At 43.6% G+C, this 17,694-nt stretch overlaps 1 protein-coding gene across 5 annotated transcripts in view; it reads right to left on the bottom strand.

Moving 5' to 3' along the window:
- Nucleotides 1–17,479, bottom strand: part of LOC117438190 (spindlin-Z) — a 101,880-nt gene extending 84,401 nt beyond the window's left edge. For 2 of the 5 annotated variants that reach the window (XM_034073665.1, XM_034073668.1), the window contains exons 1-2: nt 17,158–17,479; nt 9,393–9,470 (exon numbers count right to left, since the gene is read on the bottom strand). The gene's annotated coding sequence lies outside the window, so the exon portion shown is untranslated. Of the gene's footprint in view, nt 1–9,392; nt 9,471–17,157 lie in introns of those variants that run through there. The other 3 variants (XM_034073666.1, XM_034073669.1, XM_034073667.1) reach the window with 2 other exon arrangements.
- Between the last annotated feature and the right edge of the window lie 215 nt (nt 17,480–17,694).

Genomic DNA, 17,694 nt, shown 5'->3' with positions numbered 1-17,694 from the left:
CAAAAAGAGCAGTAGAAGAAGTAAGCCTATTGGCCGTAATACCAGATGGAAAGGTAGTAAGTACTATAAATTCTGAAATTTCTTACTCAAAGAAGGATTTAAAACTAGCTCAGGATTTAAAGGTTCAACTTAAAAATAAAATTAATCTTCTTTCTGAAGGACAAATAGTAGTGCCAGAATGAGTATTATGGAAAATAAAGAAGAACATAATAAGACATACTGGGGAGCAGACACCCTATATAATAGTTTAAGGTGATGAATAGTGGGACGTAACCTTTACACCACAGTAACACAAAAAACAATGCAAACTCTGTCTCCATAATAACACATAGACTACTAGTAAGCCCAATTTAGGGGTGATGGGGAAGGGCAATGGCCCTGGACAACAGTGGCAAATTGATTTCTCTGAATTACCCAGAAAAGAGGGGTACAGGTACCTTCTCTGGATGGCCAGAAGCTTTTCTAACCCAGAGCAACAAGACTCAAGAAGTAACCAAGGTGCTCCTTAATGAAATAATCCCCAGATCTGGAGTGCCAGCAACTATAACCTCAGATAGAGGTACTCATTTTTGTGCACAAATGGTACAGCGAATCAGTCAGATATTATAAACTGATTGTCAGTTACATACCCCTTATTGACCACAGGCTACTGGACAGGTAGAGAAGATGAATCATTTGATTAAACAACAATTAGCAAAGATTTGTCAGGAAACTAATTTAAACTGGATCCAAGCATTAGCTCTAGCCTTGCTGCAGATAAGGGTTAAACCATGATTAAAAGAGAAACTAAGCTCTTTTGAAATGCTTTATGGATGACCACATACTGTACGACATCAAGGGGAAGATTTAAATCAGGTGGGAGAAGGGTGAGAAATTACATTACAGAATTAGGTAAACAACTGTTAAATATAAAAACAGGTAATAGACACTTGATCAAGAGGTCTTGATCATCCATTATGTGATATTAAGCCAATAGATTGAATTTACATTAAATCCTTCACAGGGCATCCATTAGGTGAAAAGTGGAAAGGACCTTACCAGACACTCCTGATGACATACACCACAGTGAAAGCTTGCAGGATAACCACTTAGCTGCACTACTCCAAGATAAAGAAAGACCTTGCACCAGAAAAGCCTACCGCAACATGGAAAGCGGAGCTTATTGGACCCACTTCTGTGCATTTACAGTGATAAATGTATTTGCCTTTGTAATTGGGGGAACTGCCAAGACTTCCAAGGTATGTAAAAAGCATTTTGATATAGAATATGACTCACTAGATTGGACCAATGCATACAAAGGAAACACTGGACTGATTAATACAGATAACCAGGGTGAGGTCACAAAACCAGTATATACACTCCTGACCATAAACAGTCACTCAACCACTCAAAGAATGGGAAAACTGACAGCTCACCCCAATATCTACCAAAAGAGGTTCCCAACCTGTCACTCCGGCATGCCAATTTGAGCCAAAATCAATTGCATGGCCAGTTATTATGGTAAACCTTTTAAGTAATACATAGCCAAAATCCAGACTACACCCTACTTGTATCTTGCATAAGCACAGAGTGTTCATACTCTTTTAACATCCAGGAAGACAGTGCTTTATCCTGTGTAGGTTATTTAGTAGAGAACTGCAAATGGAGAAGACCCTCTAGGTAAATTAACATTAAAATACCACAAGATCAAACCACTACAACATGTCATTTGAATCTTTACCTCAGGGAGATGATAGAAGGTGGAATTTGTCTACAATATACAGACTGAAATGATACTCAAGAGGTACCTTGTCCTGGGTTCTGCAGTAGCAGTCATTTTACTCCTTAATAACTGGTACAATGCTGCGTTTTTGACTTTCAGGCTGGGAACAGTGCCGATAACACCAATGTTTTTAGTTGTTGCTCAGTAAAGTTTGACTAAGGACTTTTCTGAGTCTCATGCTCTGCCAGGGAAGAGGGAAAGCCAGGAAGAAGCAGAGACAGGACACCCAACCCAAACTAGCCAAAGGGGTATTCCATACCATAGCACATCATGCCCAGTATATAAAGTGGGGGCAGTTACCCGGAAGGGCTAGATCACTGCTCAGGTCGGGCTGGGTATTGGTCAGCAGGTGGTGAGCAGTTGTATTCTCTTCCCTTGTTATTTCCCTTATCATTATTATTATTGGTGGAAGCAGTAGTGGTTTTGTGTTATACCTTGGTTACTGGACTGTTTTTATCTCAACCCATAGGAGTCAGTTACATTCTTCTGATTCTCCTCCCCATCCCTCCAGGAGCTGGGGGGGGGGGGGGGGGGGGGGGAAGTGAGCAAGCAGCTGCATGGTTCTGGGTTGCCAGCTGGGCTTAAACCACGATACACCTGTAATAGCCCACTGGGGGGAATACTCCACAACAATATCTGTTAACACTGAAATCCTGATATGTTCACAAAGATATGGAAACATATCCTATCTGAAACTCCTTTAAGGGTCCTAAAAACTATACCCCTGAGTTTATGATATCCCAAATAGGACAAGATCAAAATCAAATTTTAATTAACTGTTCTGATAGGGAAACCTGCCAATTTAGTCTTGCAGTGACTGAACCAAATACTCTAGCATTTAACTGGAAATAAGGACTGGATAGAATAACAATTATGCTGAGAGCAAAAGTTATCACACCTACTCCCTTCTCCCTTACAGACTTCTCCCCTTCAAAATGCACAAATATCACCATCTCATTTGCAGGACCTTATGTGATAAGGCAATCAAATGAACACAACTTGATGCTAGACCCCCAAACACTCTTTAAAGAAAGTGGTAGTAAAGCTACAAGCTGATATCTCAACCATAAAATCATAATGTAAACCTTTTATTAACCAAAGCCTTATAGGATGGGAAGCCTGGATTCTGTCTAGAACAGCCCGTACTAGATATAGAAGGGATTTAACTGGATGGTTCGGATCAGGAATGGGAAATCTTAAAACTCCATTGATCAAGAAGACTTAGTAAATAAATTAAGAACAAGCACCTCAGAGTTAGGAAATCTAGAAATACTACTCAGATCATCTCTCCTTACCATTGCCGAAACACAGAAGTTGGTAAATGATCTTACAGTGTTAGCAGAACACACCTCCCAGGACCTGTATCACATTACTAACTTCATAGAGAATTTGAAAGGAAATGTCCCCCCAGCTTTAAACTGTATTCAGTCACAATTTTAGTTACAATCTATTGCAGCAGCTATTACTAGGGAAGAAGAAACAGAACTTCTGTCACAAGAGGTACGAGGGGTTAGTGCTAGAAATCATAACACCACTGATTTCGAGAAAACACATCAAGCATGGTGAAAGCTAGTAAACCAATTTCAGAGAAATTATTGGTTTTGTATTGACAAGTCCAGGTCAATGATGTCAACTGCTCTGCTAATGTCCATTAGTTCCATAGCCCCATCATAGAAGGCCACCAAATTGGTCAGGAAAGATTTCCCCCTAGTGAAGCCATGCTGGCTGTCACCAAGCACCTTGTTGTTTTTCATGTGCTTTAGCATGCCTTTCAGGAGAATCTGCTCCCAGATTTTGCCAGGCACAGAGGTGAGACTGACTGGTCTGTAATTCCCCACGTCATCCATTTTCCCCTTCTGGAAAATGGGGGTTATATTTCCCTTTTTCCAGACGTCGGGAACTTCACCTGTCTGCCATGATTTTTCAAATATGATGGCCAGTGGCTTTGCAACTTCATTTGCCAGCTCCTTCAGGACCCACGGATGGATTTCATCAGGTCCTATGGACTTGTACACATTCAGGTTTTTAAGATGATCTCAAACCTGACCCTCTCCTACAGTGGGCCTAAGGTCTTTGTTCTAACAGTCTCTGCTTCTGCCTTCCAAGATTTGGGCAGTGTGTTCAGAGCCTTTGCCAGTGAAGACTGAGGCAAATAAGTCATTAAGAACCTCAGCCTTCTCCAAATCCAGGATTAATTTTTTTCTTTAATAATAAACTATTTGAAAAAAAAAACCCTGCTTCTAAATTATTTTATTTATTGTACATGCAACACAAACAGAAAATAAATGGGAAAGTATATTCATCAAGATAAGACTTTAGAGTAAGAACTTTTAGCAGGGACAAGAGGTAGATCCTCCTCCTCTTAGCTTGAAAAAAAGTCTTTTCAGAAAGCTTTATGTCTGACCCAAACTAGATTATGTCTTCTATTTCCTGATTCGTTGCATAAATACAAATAGTGGTAATAAAATAAATAAATAAATAAATAAATAAAGTTGATGTGTTCTTTTTCTTTTGGAAATACACATACTTATTTGCCAAGAGACAGATCAAATTATCTTCTAGGACTTCAAATAAGGTTGAGTCTACTGAAGTGCAGAGAAAAGGAGAAAACAGAAACCCAGAAAAGGAAAAAGTCAGGATCTCTGAAAGCAGTGTATCCCTTATAAACAGGTGAGGCTTTCTAGAAGTCTATCCTATAGATAAACAACACACAAGAACAGACATCTCTATGTTTCATGGTGCATTGGGTTTATGTGACAAGAGGTCAAGGACTGCCCTGTGCCTGCCACAACCAGTTCCAGCTTGCTCAGCAACAGATCCACTGCAGGCCAAAGCTGAGCCAGTCAGCAAAGCTGGTGGCACCTCTATGAAAACATATTTTAAAAATGGGAGAAGACACCAAAGGGAGAGGGTAGAAATTAACAAAAAGAAGAAACAGAGGGAACACCAAGGTCAGAATAGAGAGAGCTCCATGGCAGAGCAAATATTCCTGAAGGAACTGCAGTCTGCAGAGGACACATGCTAGAACAGATATTCCTGAAAGGACTACAGCCTGTAGAGAACCCATGTTAGAACAGAAAAAAAGCAAGAACAAATTAGCAGCAGAGAGAAGCTGCTGTACTCTGACCATAAGACACCACCACACACACTACATCACAGAAGGGACTGAGTGCAACTTGCAGGCATAACAAAGGGCAAGAATCTGGAACGAAGCTCAGTCTGGGAAAATGGGTAAGAAAAGTGTTTTCCCTAAGCATGCTCTCCATAAGTCTAATGTTTGGGTTTTTTTCCATTTCCCAATATCTGAATTAGTAATTTATTTACACACACATATATATAGGTAATAAATTACCCAAGTTAAGTCTGTTTTGCTGTGACAATTAACTGGTAGGTTATCTCCCTGTCTTTATCTTGACCCACAAGTTTCCTTGCTCCTGTCCTTCCTATTTTCTCCCTCCATCCTGCTGGGGGAGGGGGTGAAAGAGCAGCTGGGTGAGAGTCTGGCTGGCAGCCAGGGCCAACCCACCACATCCCTGTTTCATATTTAAACTTGCTCCACCCAAACATACAATCTCACAGAACTATGGTTAGAAGCCTCAGTATGGCTGACAACTAGAATGTTTATTCACAGCAAAGAATCCTGTCCCAAGTCATTACCATCTAAAAATGTACTTTTCACCCAATATTGATAAATCTGTATTGCTAGTAATATGAAATATGTTTGCCTCATCATCCTCTCTATACAAGCCAACACTGCTATAACAGAGTAGGACTGAATACCCCACATACACACTTTAAACAAGTGAACTGTTAGGACAGCACAGGCTGGTATCTACCCAGCTAGAGAGCAGCTCTGTGGAAAGGAACCCAGGGTTCCTGGTGGACAACAGGCTCAATATAAGTGAACCACGTACTGCTGCAGCAAAGTAAGCCAAGAATGCTGGGTTACATCAACAAGGGCATTGTCAGCAGAGATAAAGATGTCATTATCCCATTTGGCACTTGTCAGGCCACACCTGGAATACTGTGTTCAGTTTTGGTCTCCATTAAACAAAAAATGATGTGGACAGGCTGAAGAAGGTCCAGGGAGGACCACAAAGATGACCAAAGGATTAGGAAGCCTGCCATTTGAGCAAAGGCTGAGAGAACTGTGTTTGTTCAGTCTTGAGAAAAGAAGGCTCAGGGGAGACCTTATCACAACGTTCCAGTATTTAAAAGGTGGCTACAAAGAAGATGGGGACTCCCTTTTCACAAGGAATAATGTGGAAAAGATGAAGGGTAATGGGCACAAGTTACTCCTGGGGAGATTCCGACTGGACACGAGGAAAATTTTTCACAATGAGAACAACCAGCCATTGGAATAATCTCCCCAGGGAAGTGGTGGATTCCCCAACACTGAATACTTTAAAGATTCAGCTGGACAGAGTGCTGGGCCATCTCATCTAGACTGTACTTCTGCCAAAAAAAGATTGGACCAAATGATCCCTTCCAACGTGGTATTCTATAATAAGTACTCAATGGTCTTCAGTTTCAAAATATGTCAAACACCTGCATACTCCCTAACTCTAAAAGCATTTAAGAGTCAGATTTTTTAAAAGTATTTGCACCACATGAAACAGAATTTTCTGTTGTTTTTTGAAGATACTCCTGTCAGGAGGAACAGGACAGGCAAACAACCATCCAGAAGCATTTAGATGTAGCTGACTGTCTTCTGAGTACAAGATGTATTAGACAAACTACATCCTCCAAGCCCTGTTTTCATTATTTGCATAATACCTAGAAAATTAAAAGAGACTTTACTTTCTAAACATTTTACAATTCAAGCTGAAGACCATAAAAAAGCTACAGACATACAGAAGAATAGACAAAATGCTCTTAAGTATGATAGGTAGCTATCTAAACAATACCATAGACCTAAGCACTGTACTGAATTTTAGTAAATATGTTTGACATGGCATTTTTAAAAGGTCAGCAAAAAAAAAAACATAAATGTGCTGTTGGCAAAAACAGTTTACTGGTTTTCATGGAATTTCAATCATTTTAATTAATTAGAATCATAGAATAGTTTGGGTTGGAAAGGATCTTAAGATCATCTACTTCCACCCCCCTGTCCTGGGTTCAGCAACATCCCTCTGCCATGGGCAGGGACACCTCACACTAGACCATGCTGCCCAAATTAACTGTCAATTACAAACTTCTAATTACAAATTTTGTTACTGAAACTTAAAAAAAAATAAATAAAATAAACCCACTCAGAAATCACAGAATGGTTCAGGATGGAAGGGATCTCTGGAGGTCATCTGGTTCAATACCCCTGCTCAAACAGGGACACCTAGAGACAGTTGCTCAGCACTATGTGCAGATGTATTTTGAGTATCTCCAAGAAGACTCCACCATCTCTCTGAGCAACCTGTTCCAGTGCTCTGTCACCCTCACAGTAAAAACAGTTTTTCTTTATGTTCAAATGGAACCTCCTGTGTTTCACTACGTGCTCATTGTCTAGTCTTGTCACACTGGGCACCACTGGAAAGGGCCTGGCTCACTCTTCACTACAGCCTCTCTTTGGGTATTTTTATACATTAATAAGATTCCCCCTGAGCCTTCTCTATGCTAAACATTCCCAGCTCTCTTAGTCTTTCCTCATAGGCAAGATGCTCTAGTCCCTTAATCATATTCACAGACCTTCACTAGATTTTCTCCAGTACGTCCATGCCTCCCTTGTACTGGGAAGGCCAAAACTGGACAAGGGAGTCCAGGTGTGGCCTCGCCGGTGCTGAATATAAGGGAAGGATCACCTTCCTTGACATGCTGGCAATGCTTTGCCTAATGCGGCCCAGGATACCATTAATATTCTTTGCCACAAGGGCACATTGCTGGCTCATATTCAACCTGGTGTCCACCAGAAACCCAAGGTCCTTTTCTTCAAAGATGCTTTCCAGATGGGTGGCCCACATCACATACTGGTGCACAGGGCTGTTCCTCCCCAGGAGCAGGACTTGTTACTTCCCCTTGCTGAAGTGCATGAGGTTCCTGACAGACCATTTCTCCTGCCTGTCCAGGTCCCCCTGGATGGTAGCACAACCCTCTAGTGTATCAGTCACTCCTCCCTTGCTGAAGGTATACTCTGCCTTATCATCCAGGTCATTAAAGAAGATTTTGAACAGGACTGAACCCAGTACTGACCCCTGGGATACACCACTAGTTACTTTTCTCCAACTAGACTTTGTGCCACTAGACTTTGATCACCACCCTCTGGGTCCAGCCATTCAGCCAGTTTTCAATCTACCTCATCATCCCTAGCCTCTACAAAATTTCTCCTTCCCCCATTCATTATCCAAAACCATCACCACACATAAAACAGTCTCTTAGATGAGGCAACTGGTTGTGTAGGAAGTTTAGATCAGTATGTGGTGGTTGCTCTACTGGTAGCAGTCCCTTTAGAGTCAAAACTCTTGGCCCCTGCTCAGGCTACCACTTGAGCTCCTGCTCCCCTGTTCCAACAATCTTCTGTTTCTTCTTTCCCCTTCTCTGGTGTCTGAAGTACACATTCAGAGGGAACTGTCATCTTAATAGGCTACACCCAAAGTTACATAAAGAACTTGGGACTCAGTTAATAATTCATCCATATAAGAACAACTGGAATATTGGTAAACAGATAACGTTATCCACTGTTCCAGCTACCACCTGCAACTGAAGGTATAAAGCTTAGCAGCTCATCTGCATGTTAAGCTTTGTTGGAATTCATAAAGCTACTCTTCATTTTCAGATCTACTCTCACCACTATCTACCTGTAAATGTTGACAGTACACTAATTCTTGTTTTACAAATATATCTCCAAGAAAATCCCATCATAAAAGATAATGTAACAATACATCTCAATCACCTTGCAATAACTGCAAATAGAACACAATTAGGTAACATTTAAATCTAATATAGTCACAAGTTAACGACATTTCGTAATGGTTCCACAACCTGCTGAAATACATACAATAAAGCTTCCAAGCAAGCAAGTCAAACAAGGCCTCACATAACATGGATTTACAGCAATTTTACAACATATATTACACAAAAAAAAGACAATCTCCAATTGTAGAAACATTCTCCTCAACCTCTCCGATAGCAAAATCAGTTCACCTCCTAAATTCTGCATGCTATTATTAAATTCACATTTTAGATTAAGACAAAGTTAAGTCCAACCACTGTCACATGCTGAAAACAGTAATAAGCACTGTATATTATTCAATTAAATAATTTCAACATTACTTGAAAATTACATTAGTGATCCCAGGCCCATTTTTCACTGCTCACAGATAAAATACAAATTACTTAACAATAGTTAAAGAGCAACTGAGTGCTGCACTATCCACTGACTTTTTCACCTAGAAGTATTACAGTCTGCTTAGGAGCCATGATGTGAATATAGATTCAAAAATGCAATTTGGATGATTCCACTCAAGTTTTACATTGTGGTAAACTCAGTACTATAATTTATTTTCTTCTCCAGTTAACCAAGACTTGTTAATGGAGGGTGGAAAAAGTGGGAGGAAAAAAAATTAAAAAACAAAACAAAACAACAGATTAAAGAAATTATTAATATATGATACTTAATTCTAGCATTAATATGCAGTACCTACTTGTCCTGGGTTCAGCAGTATCAGTCAGTTTTCTCCTTAGTAGCTGGTGCAGTGCCAGGGTTTTGACTTTCAGCCTGGGAATAGCGCAGATAACACCAATGTTTTTAGTTGTTTCTAAGTCATGTTTACTCTGACCAAGACTTTCAGAGTCTCATGCTCTGTAAGGGAGATGGGGAAGCCAGGAGGAAGCAGAGACAGGACACCTGATCCAAACCAGCCAAAGAAGTATTCCATACGACAGCACATCATGCCCGGTATATAAACTGGGGGCAGTTACCCAGAAGGGCTAGATCACTGCTCAAGTCGGGCTGGGTATCAGTAAGTGGGTGGTGAGCAGCTGTATTCTCTTCCCTTGTTATTTCCCTTATTGTTACTATTATTGGTGGTAGCAGAAATGGTTTGTGTTATATCTTAGTTACTGGACTGTTTTTGTATCAACCCATGGGAGTTACATTCTTTCGATTCCACGCCCCATCCCTCTAGGAGCAGAGGGAGCTGCATGGCTGACTGGGCTTAAACAACAGTTCTTTCTTGGAGCCCCACTTGGGGCATGAAGGGTTGAGATAATGACAGATATGACCAGAGTGTGTCTAACTGTATTTATAATAAACATTTATTGTTTCCGGTTAATAGTCACTTTTCACAATGCTGATTTACTGGCTCTCAAAGTTGTTGCTCTTGATCTCACAGTTTCAGCATGTCACACCTTACTTACATCCAGTATTTGCTGTGTGTTTACTGGCTGGGGGCCTTGGATTCAGGTTCTTATTTCATTGTACTTTATGGTAAAGGCTTGTAATACAATAGAATCATTGATCATGAAACTGATCTGGCTTGCATTCCCAGTGTGGTCACCACCTCTATACTTTGGGAGGTATATAATGGAATTTTTTAGCAATTACACAACCTTTTCCCCCTCCTCGGGTGCTCAGCCTATGAGGGAGACATTCTCACACACCCCTGCAACAAGTACAGCAGCTACTCAAACTCCGACCACAGCAGACAGCACAGCTACTGCAGCTCCAAGCAGATCAGCTAAACCAACCCCAATGACAAGTACAGCAGCATCATTTGAGAGTTCAGAAGGTTTTGAATGGCCTTTGGGTACCCTTGAGACCTGCCGGCTAATTGTGATGGGGATGACCACGTTGGCACACATACAGAGTGTTTTTACCCACGACTGTTTTGTCTGATCCCAAAAGTTAAGCAGAGTCAGGTTTGGGTCTTGTCTAGGATTAGCAACGATATAGGAGGACCAAGAGATTTTCCCTGAGGCTGGACAGTTATGAGTGGCAGGGTGTGTGGGACAGTATGGGCAAGTATCTAGTCCACTGGGCCGCTCCAATGCTTTGGAAGGATCAGAGATGGAAGGCAACTGTATGGAGTCCCTGAAGAGAAGTTGCAGAAACTGCTGAAGGAGAGGGTGAATTATTTTAAGCCTGGTGGGCCCAAGACACTTCAGGCCATCAGGGCAGAGACACAACATACAGATAGACTCATGATCAAGGGGTGAACTTTGCAATGGACACTATTGCCCAGGTTATTCACAAGTGTTAACACTGCACACAGCCTCTCCTGCTCTGAAAGACTGTTACAAGAGATGGAGCCCGACATCATGAACCGGATGGACGCAGGAGCTTTATAGGGATTGGTCCATGCACTAAGGAATTATATCTCTCTCTGTGCATATGAATATATATATGTATATATATGAGATAATAGTAATGGTATATTGAAAATGTGGAATCTGAGCATGACATGAATTACATGGAATAAGGGGTGGATACTGTCCTGGGTTCAGCAGTAGCACTCTTTTTTTTTTCCTCCTTCTTAGTAGCTGGTGCAGTGCTGCGGTTTTGACTTGAAGCCTGGGAACAGAGCTGATAACACCACTGTTTTTAGTTGTTGGCAAGTCATGTTTAGTCTGATTTTGTAAGTCTCATGCTCTGCTAGGGAGGAGGGGAAGCCAGGAGGAAGCAGAGACAGGACACCTGACCCAAACTAGCCAAAGAGGTGCTGCATACCACAGAATGTCATGCCCATAATGTAGAACTGGGGACAGTTACCCAGAAGTGCTAGATCACTGGCAGGGTCAGGCTGTGTATCGGTTGGCTGGTGGGGAGTGGTTGTATTCTCTTCCCTTGTTATTTCCCTTACCATTATTATAATTGTTGGCAGCAGCAGTGGTTTGTGATAAACCTTAGTTACTGGACTGTTCTTATCTCAACCCGTGGGAGTTACATTCTTTCGATTCTCCTCCCCATCCCTCTGGGAACAGGGGGAGGATGGGCAAGTGAGCTGCATGGCTGACTGGGCTTAAACCACAACACTACTTTATCTCAGTAAAACACTATGATTATGCTATGCCAGTGCTTCTCCAATAGAAGCTTACAAAGCAAAGTAACCAAAGACTTTGGACATTACTTTAGGGCACTGCTCTGACAGAAGCCATGAATCATAGAATCAACTAGGTTTGAAAAGACCTTTAAGATCAAGTCCAACCATTACCCCAGGACTGCCAAGACCACCCCTAAACCATGTCACCAAGGGCCTCATCTACACAGTTTTTTAACACTTCCAGGGATGGTGATTCCACCACTTCCCTAGGAATCATAGAATAGTTAGGATTGGAAAGGACCTTAAGAACATCTAGTTCCAACCCCCTGCCATGGGCAGGAACACCTCACGCTAAACCATATCACCCAAGGCTTCATCCAACATGGCCTTGAACACTGCCAGGGATGGAGCACTCACCACCTCCCTGGGCAACCCATTCCAGTACCTCACCACCCTCACAGTAAAGAATTTCTTCCTTACATCCAATCTAAACCTCTGCTATTTAAGTTTCAACCCGCTACCCCTTGTCCTATCACTACAGTCCCTAATGACTAGTCCCTCACCAGCAACCCAATAGGCCCCCTTCAAATACTGGAAGGCTGCTATGAGGTCTCCTCGCAGCCTTCTCTTCTCCAGGCTAAACAGCCCCAACTTTCTCAGCCTGTCTTCATACAGGAGGTGCTCCATTCCCCTGATCATCCTCATGGCCCTCCCCTGGACTTGTTCCAACAGTTCCATGTCCTTCTTATGTTGAGGACACCAGAACTGCACACAATACTCCAAGTGAGTTCCTGTTCCAATTGCTGAGCACCCTGTCTGTGAAAAAAAAATTCCTAATATCCAATCTAAACCTCACCTGGCGCAGCTTGAAGCCGTTACTTCTTGTCCTATGGCTTGTTACTTGGGAGAAGAGACTGACCCCCACCTCATTCCTTTTCGGCAGTTGTAGAGTGCATTAAGGTCCCCCCTGAGCCTTCTCCAGTCTAAACAACCCCAGTTGCCTCAACCATTCCTCATAAGACCTGTGCTCCAGGCCCTTCAACAGCTCGGTTGCCCTTCACTGGACCAGCTCCAGCACCTCAACATATTTCTTGCAGCAAGGGGCCCAGAACTAAACACAATACTCGAGGTGCGGCCTCACCAGTGTCAAGTACAGGGGAATTATAACTATCCTAGTCCTGCTGGCTATGCCTTTTCTGATACAGGCCAGAATGCCACTGGCCTTCTTGGCTGCCTGGGCACACTGCTGGCTCATGTTCAGCTGGCTGTCAATCAGCACCCCCAGGCCCCTTTCAGCAGAGCAGTTTCAAGCCACTCTTCCCCAAGTCTGGAGCATTGCATAGGGTTATTGTGACACAAATGCAGGACCCAGCACTTTATTGAACCTCATACCACTGGCCACAGTCCATTGATCCAGCCTGTCCAGATCCCTCTGCAGAACCTTCCTATCCTCCAGCAGATCAACACTCTCACCCAACTTGATGTCATCTGCAAACATACTAAGGGTGCACTCAATCCCCTCATCCAGATCATCACAAAAGATATTTAATAACACTTGCCCCAATACCAAGCCCTGAGGGACACCACTAGTAACCAGTCAACAACTAGATGTGACACCATTTACCACCACTCTCTGGGCTCAGTCATCCAGTTTCCAACCCAATGAAGCATCTTCCTTGTAGGCCATGAGAAGCCAGTTTTTCCGGAACACTGGGACACAGTGTCTAATGCTTTACTGAAGTCCAAATAGACAATACCTACAGCCTCTCCCTCATCAACCAAATGGGTCACCTTGTCATCACCATCATGGCTTGACTTCACAAACGAAGATTTGGGGAGGGTCACCTTGTAATAGAAGGACATCAGGTTTGTCAAGCAGGACCTGCCCTTCATGAATCTGTGCTGACTGGGCCCAATTCCATGGTTTTCCCACATGTGCTTTATGATCTCATTTAGTCTCAACTGCTCCATGACCTCCCCTGGCACTGAGGTCAGGCTGACAGGTTCCTCCTTCCTGCTGTTTTTGCAGAGAGCAAAATCCAAGTTCTGCATTCCCCAACCTCCAGTCTTCTGGGACCTACTCACTAGACCACAGCTGCTGACAGATGACAGAGAGCGGCTCAGCAAGCTCCACCAGCTCCTTCAACACTCTTGGGTATAACTCGTTTGGCCCCATAGACTTGTATATGTCTAAGTGGAGCATGAGGTCACTAACCATTTTTTCCTGAATTACGGGGACTTCAATCAGCTCCCCATCTCTGTCATCCAACTCAAGGATGTACCCTGAGGATGGCTGGTGTAACTATTAAAGACTGAGGCAAATATGGCATTAAGTACCTCAGCCTTTTCCTCATCCTCAGTCACTAGATTTCGCCTAGTATCCAGTAGAGGATGGAGGTTCTCCTTGGCCCTCATTTTGTTGCTAATGTATTTGAAAAAGTACTTTTTATGGTATTTTATGGCACTGGCCAAATTTAGTTCCATCTGTGCCTTTCTAAATTTCTCTCTACATAACCTAACAACATCCTTATACTTCTCGTGGGGTAACTATCCTTTCTTCCAGAGGTGATAAATTCCCCCCTCCCCCCCATGTTCCAGCACTATCTCCTTGTTCAGCCAGGCTGGTCTTCTTCCCCCCATTTTTGGCACATAAGGACTGCCTGCTCCTGTACCTTAAGGATTTCATTCTTCAAGAGCATCCAGTTTTCTTGGACCCCTTTGTCCTTCAGTAATGCTTCCCAAGGTATTCTGCAACCAGTGCCCTGAACAGGCCAAAGTCAGCCCTCCAAAAGTCTAAGGTGGAGGTTTTGTTGACCTTCTTCCTGACTTCTCCAAGGATTGAAAACTCAATCATTTTATGATTGCTTTGCCTAAGATGGCCTCCAACCATCACACCACCCACCAGTCCTTCTCTGTCTGTGAACAGCCAATCTAGCCAGGCATCTCCCCTAGTTGGCTCACTAACCAGCTGGATCAGGAAGTTATCTTCCACACCCTCTAAGAACCTCCTGGATTGTTTCTTTTCTGTATTGTACTTCCAGCAGACATCTGGTAGGTTGAAGTACCCCATGAGAACAAAGGCAAGCAATCATAAAACTTTCACAGTTGTTTGAAGCTTCATCTGTAACTTCATTCTGGCTGGGTGGCCTATAAGAGACTACTACCAGGATATCTGCTTGGTTGACTTTCGCCCTGATCATCACCCACAAACATTCAGCCTTCTCACTCACAATACTGAGTTCAAAGAAGTCAATGCACTCCCTGACTCCTGGCTATCAATGTGTACATGTTTTAATCAAAGACTGTTTTTAAATATAATCTTTGAAACATTTACTCTGAATTATATTAACATATGCTTAGAAAGCATCACATCCTTTGCGCCTTGAGCATTAACCCTTCTTTAGTACTCTAGGTTACCCTACTCTTGCAGGGGGGTTGGACTAGATGATCTTTTGAGGTCCCTTCCAACCCTTGAGATTCTGTGATTCTGTGATTCGAGATGTGGTTCCCCAACAGATCATTTGTATTTCTTGGGCACATCTAAAACGTTATTTTCACATTATATCATTAAAAAAATCCCAAACCAAAAAACAAAGCACACCAACACCAAAAACCCCACAATAAAATACAAGCTATTTTCATTGATGGGGGTACTCTGGATAACTGAGGCTGGGAGGTGCTGAACTGAACATTTGTTTTGTTAGGAGAGGACAGAAACATGCTGTCTTGTAGTTCAGTATCACACTTGAGTTCATGATTCTATTATTAAAAAAGAAAAGGTAAGAGCAAACACTCTGCTCCTTTTAAGACCAAAAAATCCCACACTTCTGTTTGTGCTATTGGCATCACAAGAATAAATTAATCTGTGACAAAAAACTAGCAACACAAAGAGATTCAGCAAATGTTAACTCCAGTTTTATATCCTGTGATCTGTGGAGCTATTTAAGATACTGACAAGGAGATACAAAGGATGCCAAGAACCCATTAAAAAATACCATACTATTTTTTCACTATACAATGCCTATTCTAACATAACTAGTTCAGGTCTTTTTAAATAAGACTGTGCCGAGTTGATACCTTATACTGAACTACATCCTAAAATGAAAGAAAAGGCACTAGATCATTTCACAAGCATAATACAGTATTTCTCTCTGCCAGCACTTCGGTGCACCCAGCCCCCTCCCCCAAGGAGATACACGCATTCCAATCAAGCCTCTCCCAGCAGGGCTCAATCAGTTCTCCCCCTCCATCCCTCCTTCCAAACCTTGCTAGGTTCCCAAACTCCCTCTGATTTTAGGTTTCATTTTGTTGTAAACAGCAAAACCAAAGGTGAAAGCCTCCAAAGAGAGGATCCTTACCCTTGAAATCCCGCCATGCGCACAATAAAGGTGAAAGGTATTTTTTTGTTTGTTGGGGTTTTTTAAATAGGAGAAAGGGGAAGAAACAAAAGCCTAAAATGGAGGAGAGGCTAAGCGGCAGAGACAGAAGGAGAAAGAGGAGAGCCTAGTGAAGGAACAGTGCGAGCGTCAGCCATGCTGTTTGTGTTGGTCCAGTATTTACAAATCTGCAGTCGCAGCAGCGTTTTGAGTCTGGGAAAAAGGGGAAAGGAGGGAGGGGAGAGAGGGAATAGAGGAAATGGAGGGAGGAGGGGAAAGCAGCAGCAGACAAAGGAACCCAGCAAAGCGCGCGCATATACACACGCAGTCCGAGTACCCCAGACAGCAGCAACACCGTGCGTAACCGCAGCGCTGGCAGCCCAGTGCGTTAACAACTCTCCCAGCTCCAGCCTTTGGCTACTGCGGTGCGGTCGAGCCCCGCCACCGCTCTCACATCCTCTTCACCCCATTTTCTCGGGAGGGGAAGGAACGGATGACAGGGCAGGGGCATATCTCCACTTCTCCCAACGTACATTATCGAAAGGCTTTTCTGCTGGGAGCCCCTCGGCGGGCCCCAACCCATAGTACAATAGCTCCACAGAGAGAAGCAGAAGTACAGCTGCGATCCCTCCCCTCCAGCAAGGGACTATATGGAGGTGGGGCAGATACCGAGAGGGACCGTGCCAAAGGCAGACAGCAGTACCCCGGAACCCGGCAGAATGGGAGTTACTAAGGAGCCAGGACGCTTTGCGGGAAGGGAAAATAGAAACAGCAACACAAGCCCAAAGGTTCCCACTCTCATCCGCCTCTCCCACTTTGCGGACGGTCCCCTGAGGTAGGCAATGAAGAAAAGGTAACTGAGACAAAACGCTGCAAGCATATAAATAACGTCAGCCTTGGGGGAGGGAAAGGAAAGCCAAGAGCAGCAGCTTCAAGCTCATTCCACAGCGCCTCCCTCCGACTCTACCCGGTACTAGGCTAAGCCAAGCCAAAGGCGGTGCGACAGACTGCGCTTCCCTCCCCCCTCCCGCCCGCATTCGCTACTCACCTGCTGGGGGGATGGGCGCTTGGGAGTACCACGAGAATGGTCTAGGAGCGTTAGAGATACAGCTGCAACAGTCCTCTCGTCTCAGTAGGCCACTCAGATTCTCTGCGGCAGCAGTAGGTACAGCTGCTCGTCTCGTTTGTCCTACTTCGCCGTCACTACTGCTGACTCCCGTTCGCCTCTGCCATATTTAGACCTTCCTCTCCGTACACGAGCTCCACCACCAGGATAGAAGCCTTCTCACCTTCCTGCCAAATAGTGAGCTTACCGCATCGAGACGTTCAAAACACAGAGCCGGACATCGCCCTCCTCCCCTACACAAACGCGCAGGCGCACTGCAACTTCCGAACTGCGACAAGAGCGCAGGAAACGATCCTCCACCCAATCCACCGCTATTCGGTAGTGCGCAAGCGCGCTCGTAGTTGTTGCCACTCCTCCTCCACGGGCGCCTCCCGGTGTTCCGTAGGTGGTTGTAACGGAGGGTGGTGTAGGGTCGTCCGCAGATGGCTGACTGTTGGCCGTAGTCCAAAAGCAAGCCAT

Source organism: Melopsittacus undulatus, assembly GCF_012275295.1.
Source record: "Melopsittacus undulatus isolate bMelUnd1 chromosome W unlocalized genomic scaffold, bMelUnd1.mat.Z SUPER_W_unloc_1, whole genome shotgun sequence".
Classification (NCBI taxonomy): Eukaryota; Metazoa; Chordata; class Aves; order Psittaciformes; family Psittaculidae; genus Melopsittacus; species Melopsittacus undulatus.
Note: the sequence above shows the minus strand (reverse complement) of the source record. Positions and strands in the feature narration are given on the sequence as shown.